We start from the raw sequence: 5,764 nt of genomic DNA, 5'->3' as shown, positions 1-5,764 counted from the left end.
GAGACAGAAATGGAGGATGCTAGGAGCCAGCTTTGAATATAGAGGAGGAGTCTATGAGCTAAGGAATGCAGACTGGTTCCAGAAGAATCAAAACTGGTAGAAAGAAAAGCATATAAGAGAAAATTCTAAACGTGAAGGTAATTAATTGCCAAGAGCTCTGAAGGCTGTGACATTTCGCATTGTCTGTGAACTAATACATTGGCCCGCTACTGCTTTTAAGATGTTGGCAAGGTCAGGGACAAAGGATAAAGTGCTTGACAGCAATAGTAGCATCAGCATTACTGCAGCCGTAGCCCCTGCTCCAGCTTCTGTGGAGCCATGGGAAGAGGGCCAGCTGTCACCTGCACACACAGAAGCTGCATTACAGGAAGAGAGTCCTGGACTCAAGGGTTGTATTCTGGTTAGCAAGCATGCCTGGGCTCTGCCTCAGCAGAAGACACCTTTAAATGTTCTAAGTCTGTTGAGTACACAAATATTCTTTAAAAGGTATCACTAACTGACTTGCAAAACACTCTGACATGCGAAGACCAAGAGAGACCCCTCTCCAAACATCAGCGTACTCCTTTCTCCCCTGCCTTTCTATTTACGCTGCATATAAATTTCTGAAATCATGTGGTATTGCTTTGTGTGCTTTTAAGCCCTGTAAAACTGCTAGTCTAGTTAATATTAAATTCATCTCTTTCCCTTTTTATTACACTGTCAAAGCTTTGGTCCACCAAATTTAACTGACAGTAGCGTCTCGCTGAATGAATCACAATGCCTTCCCTCGTTCTTCCGTGGCTAACATTAAACAGAAACAAAAACAAAATACAGAGATTGTTCAGTGGTTAAGAGAACCTAGAGCCAATTCCCAGGACCACGCGGAGACTCACTAGTTGTAACCTCAGTCCCAGGGGATCTCACGCCCTCCTCTGGCCTCCTCTGGCACTGCACGCATACGGTACACAGGTATGTATGCAGACACATAAATGTACCCATACACAAAATATGTGTACCCAGACACATATGTACTCATACACATAAAATAAAAATGATGGAGGAGGGTAAAAACCCACAACACAACATGAATGCAGTGAGGATCCTCTTTGTACCGAGCTGTGACGGTTTTTTACTAGTATCTTATTAGAATATTTCTGTGCTTTAAGATTTGTTCATCTTCAGTTTTAAAAAATTACTGACAATTATTACAGTGTTTATGTGTGTGTGTGCATGCATGTTGACACCACGGTGCATATGTGAAGATCACAGAAGAGCTTTAGGAGGTCAATCCTCTTCTTTTGTCATGGCTCCTAGGGATTGAATTCCGGTTGTCAGGTTTTTGCATATCAAATGCTTTTAACCAACGAGCATCTCACCAGACCTTATTCTCAGGATTTAACGGTTTTTTTTTTTTCTAAGTATAATCTTAATAAAAATTAAATTTTTAGCAGCCACTTATATACACAACTGTCTTCTGTTTGTGTAACTTTCTCTTCCTGCCTGTTCAACAAGAGAAAATGTGTAACCTAAGCAAAGTGTTTCATTGAGTGGTTCAAGGTTAGAGGAAGGTCCAGGAGGTAAGTTTGTTGAGAGAGATGCCCCAAATGATTAGTAATCTGAATGCCTCCCTCCAGAGTGTGCTTGCCCAGTGCCTGTTTCTTGTTCTGCCACTGAGACTGTGCCAATGATGCCCTTTTTCTGTCAAATGTGTCTGCCCACACTTAAGAACTCTGGGTGATAAAGCATGAGAAATAGAGGACAGGGCAAGTGGACAGGGAGGTGGGTGAGGACAAGGAAAAAGGAGGAAGCCTAATGGTGGTGGCACAGGCGTTTAATCCCAGCACTCGGGAGGCAGAGGCAGGCATATCTCTGTGAGTTTAAGGTCAGCCTGATCTACAGAGAGAGTTCCAGGACAGCCAGGGCTGCACAGAGAAACCGTGTCTCAAGAAAACAAAACAAAAGAGGGATGAGGGGGAGAAAAGAAGGAATGAACCAGCCTTCACCTTTCCCCCTTAAATTCTGAAAACAAACTTGGTCAAGTAAGCAAGAAAAGTGTCCCTTCGCCAGTGTTAGGAAGGCTTGGCTTGCCAAAAGTTTCAAAGGATGTAAAACCAGAACAATTCTGAGGCGGCCTACAAAAATAAGAAACCATGTAGTTTATTTTGCAAAAAGAAAATCATTACCTCCAGCTATGGCTTTCATTTCAAAGTATCAGTATCATATAATTTAACCCCTCCTTCATCTCCTGTTTTAAACCATTTGAAAAGCATGCCGGAGCTTTGCCTCACAGAAGACACCTTTTCAAATGTTCTAAGTATGTTGAATATAGACTTTGGATATGTTGTGTTTTCCTTTTAACTTGATTCTAGAATCTTTCCTTCTTTCTTTCTTTCTTTCTTTCTTTCTTTCTTTCTTTCTTTCTTTCTTTCTCTTTTGATTTTTCAAGACAGGGTTTGTCTGTGTAACAGAGCCCTGGCTATTCTGGAACTCACTGTAGCCAGGCTAGCTTTAAACTCACAGAGATCTGCCTGCTTTCACCTCCCATATGCTGGGATTAAAAGCATGTGCCACCATGCCCAGCTTAATTTCTTTCTTAATTTCTGTCCTACCCCATCTTTCATTCAGTGGTGAGTTCCATTTCCATGAGTTTAAGGTTTCTGTTGTTTATATTTAGCTTTAATCCATGGTGGTCTGATAGGATGAAGCGAGTTATCTTGATTTTCCTTGTGTCTGTTAAAAGTTTGCTTTATGTCTGAGTAGATGGTCAATTTCAGAGAAAGTTTCATGAGCTAATAAGGAAGAAGGTATATTCTTTTGTGTTTAAGTGAAATATTTTGCAAATATCTGTAGGTCCCTTTGGTTTATGACATCAATTAGCTCAGCATTTTTCTGTTTAGTTTTTGTCTGAATGACCTGTCTATTGGTGAAAATGGGGTATTGAAGCCTCCCACTATCAGTGTGTGAGAGCCAATATGCAATTTAAGCTGTAATAGTATTTCCTTTATGAATTGGTGCCCTTTTGTTTGGTGCATAGATGTTAAGAATTGCAATATCCATTTGGTGGATTTGTCCCTTGATGAGTTATGTAGTATCTTTCCCTGTCCTGATTAGTTTTGGATTGAAGTCTGTGGCTACACTAGCTTGCTTCTTAGATCCAATTTCCTTGGAATATCTTTTTCCACCCCATAACCCTGAGGTGCTAACTATCCTTGATGTTAAGGTGTGTTTCTTGAATGCAGCAGAAGTAGAGATCTTAGGGACACAGAGAACAAGCAGATGAACTGTAGCGCCACAGACAGACACAAGAGGGAGGAAGAGATCACAAGCTCCTAAAAGAAAAGACATTTATGAAGCCGGTTGAAAAAACTATACCATAAGCCCAGGGATAACACAACCTCCCACCCACCCCCCGCAAAAAAAGGAAGAACTACCCAGCATTTCCAGCTAAGCTGAGAAGCAAAGACCTTTTTCTTATAGGCTGCTCTTCAAGACTGTGGAAGATGCTGGTTTCTTGAAAAGTAAAGCAAAGAAAAAAAAAGGCACATGAAGTAGCAGGAAGACATAGCTGGACCAAAGGAACAAATTAGCTCCTAACTCCTAGAAACAGACCCCAAGCACACAGGCCTAGGAAGTATTTGACACTTCAGACGCTTACTTTAAAGAAACATAGTGTTCAAGATAAAACAAATGAGTAACTAAATAAAATGACAAAAAAATAAAATGAGATTATTAACCCAAAAATGGAGAGTACCAAAGAAGAAGAAGAAGAAGAAGAAGAAGAAGAAGAAGAAGAAGAAGAAGAAGAAGAAGAAGAAGAAGAAGAAGGAAGAAATGAAGAAATTAGGAATTTTTAAGCTACTGAATACAATAACTAAAGTGAGGTTTTCCCAGCACAGGAATTTCAAAAGGCACATATGATCAAAAGAAGAAAAAAAATCAGGAAAGTTGCTGATAAGCCATTTATGTTTATTTAGTAAAAACAACAACTAAAGAATAAAGGAGTAAAGCAAAGAAAACCGAAGGGAACTTGAGAATAACACCTAAGAGCCGGCTATGTGCCTCATGGAAGACTCATACAGAAAGTGGGAGAAGGACAGAGTTTCTTTAAAGAGATGCTGGCTGGAAACTTCTCAAATCTGAGAAAGGAAATGATGTCCAAACCTGAGAAGTTTGAAGGAGTCTGACAGGACTGAGCTGGCAAAGGCTCATACCAAGACACATTGTCATCAAATACAGTCGGAGTTAGAGAGAGACTGTCAGAAGCCCCGAGGGAAAGTGAGCGGCGCACACAAGAGCACTTCTAGGACACTGTCCCCAAACCTCTCAACAGAAATACTTTATAAAGAGAGGCTGGAAAGGAGGCTCAGCCGGTAAGAGCTCAGGCTGCTGCTGCTGCGGAGGACTGAAGTTCAGTTCCCAGTACTCACACCAGGCACTTAACATCCACCCAACTCCAGTTCCAGGGGATCTAATGCCCTCTGTGAACCTCCTTGGGCATGGCACACACATGGCACACAGACATATGTGCACAAACATGAAAAATAAACATAAAAAGAAAGGTGAAATAAAGATTTTAGAAGAAAAATGGGAGGGGGACATTCATTACCATTTGTCCTTCTATCCAAGCATCACCAAAGTGCATTTAAGTTAAAATGATAGCAGCACAAAAATATAAAGGTCTCTGCTGAGCATGCATTTATGAACAAGTACAGGCCACTGTGGTTCTATAGTGACAGCATGTAACATTTCATTCTAACTGGAAGATAAAAACACAAAGTAACTGTAACTATAAAGTTAAGTTAAGAGGTACATATGGTAAAATAGTATTTGCAGGATTTTTTTTTTTTTTTTTTTGAGACGAAGTCTCATGTAGCCCAGGTTGACCTCAAACTACCTGTGTAGCTAAGGATGACCTTGATCTCCTGACCTGTCTGCTTCTGATTCCAAGTTCTGGGACTACCAAACAGGTGACACCAAGCCTGGCCAAATTGTGGTATCAGTATCATGAAGAAGGAAGGAGAACAGTATAGTTTTGTACGTGACTACAATTAAGTGGTTTTCTTTCACAGACAGATAATTGTAACTGTAAAATGTTGCAGTAAATCTGGGTGTGATTTTGCAAGCCTGTAACCCGAGTTCTTAGAAGACTGGGAGGATCATAAATTCAAAGCCAGCCTGGCCTACAAGGTGATATCTTGTCTGAAAGATACAATGTTAATCAAATGTCTAATACTGTAACAAATATCTGTTATAACAAACAAGCTTAAGGAGAGGAAAGGTTTGTATTGGCTCATACTTTTGGATGTTTCACTCCATGGTCAGTTGACCCACGTGCTTCTGAACCTCTGTGGACATCACAGCGGAAGCGTGTACTGAAAGAAGCCAATGGAGTGTAAAGGTGAGTGATGACCACAATATCCCTTTCAAGAGCATACCCTATTTGACTCAGAAGTGTCCGATAGGCCTTACAGCTTAAACATCCCACTGTCCTAACAGCTTTATGGGCTAAGGACAAAGCCTTTCTTTCACACATGGGCCTTTAAAGAACATAATCAACTTACAACAGAGACTTAATGTAATTCCTCTGATATATACAATGAAAATATTTATTATGAACAAAGTAAAAAATGTACTAATATGTAAAACATAAGAAAGACACTAAGAGAGGGAAAGGGAAACATAACTATAGAAAAAAACAAACATACAGGAAGCATCAATCGGGTCTATATTATTAGAAATTGAAGTGAATAATATCTTAAGTCAAAAGAGAGAGTGGTGGGATAAA

Source organism: Psammomys obesus, unplaced genomic scaffold (genome assembly GCF_907164565.1).
Source record: "Psammomys obesus unplaced genomic scaffold, mPsaObe1.curated_primary_1811, whole genome shotgun sequence".
In the NCBI taxonomy this organism is placed as follows: Eukaryota; Metazoa; Chordata; class Mammalia; order Rodentia; family Muridae; genus Psammomys; species Psammomys obesus.
Note: the sequence above shows the minus strand (reverse complement) of the source record.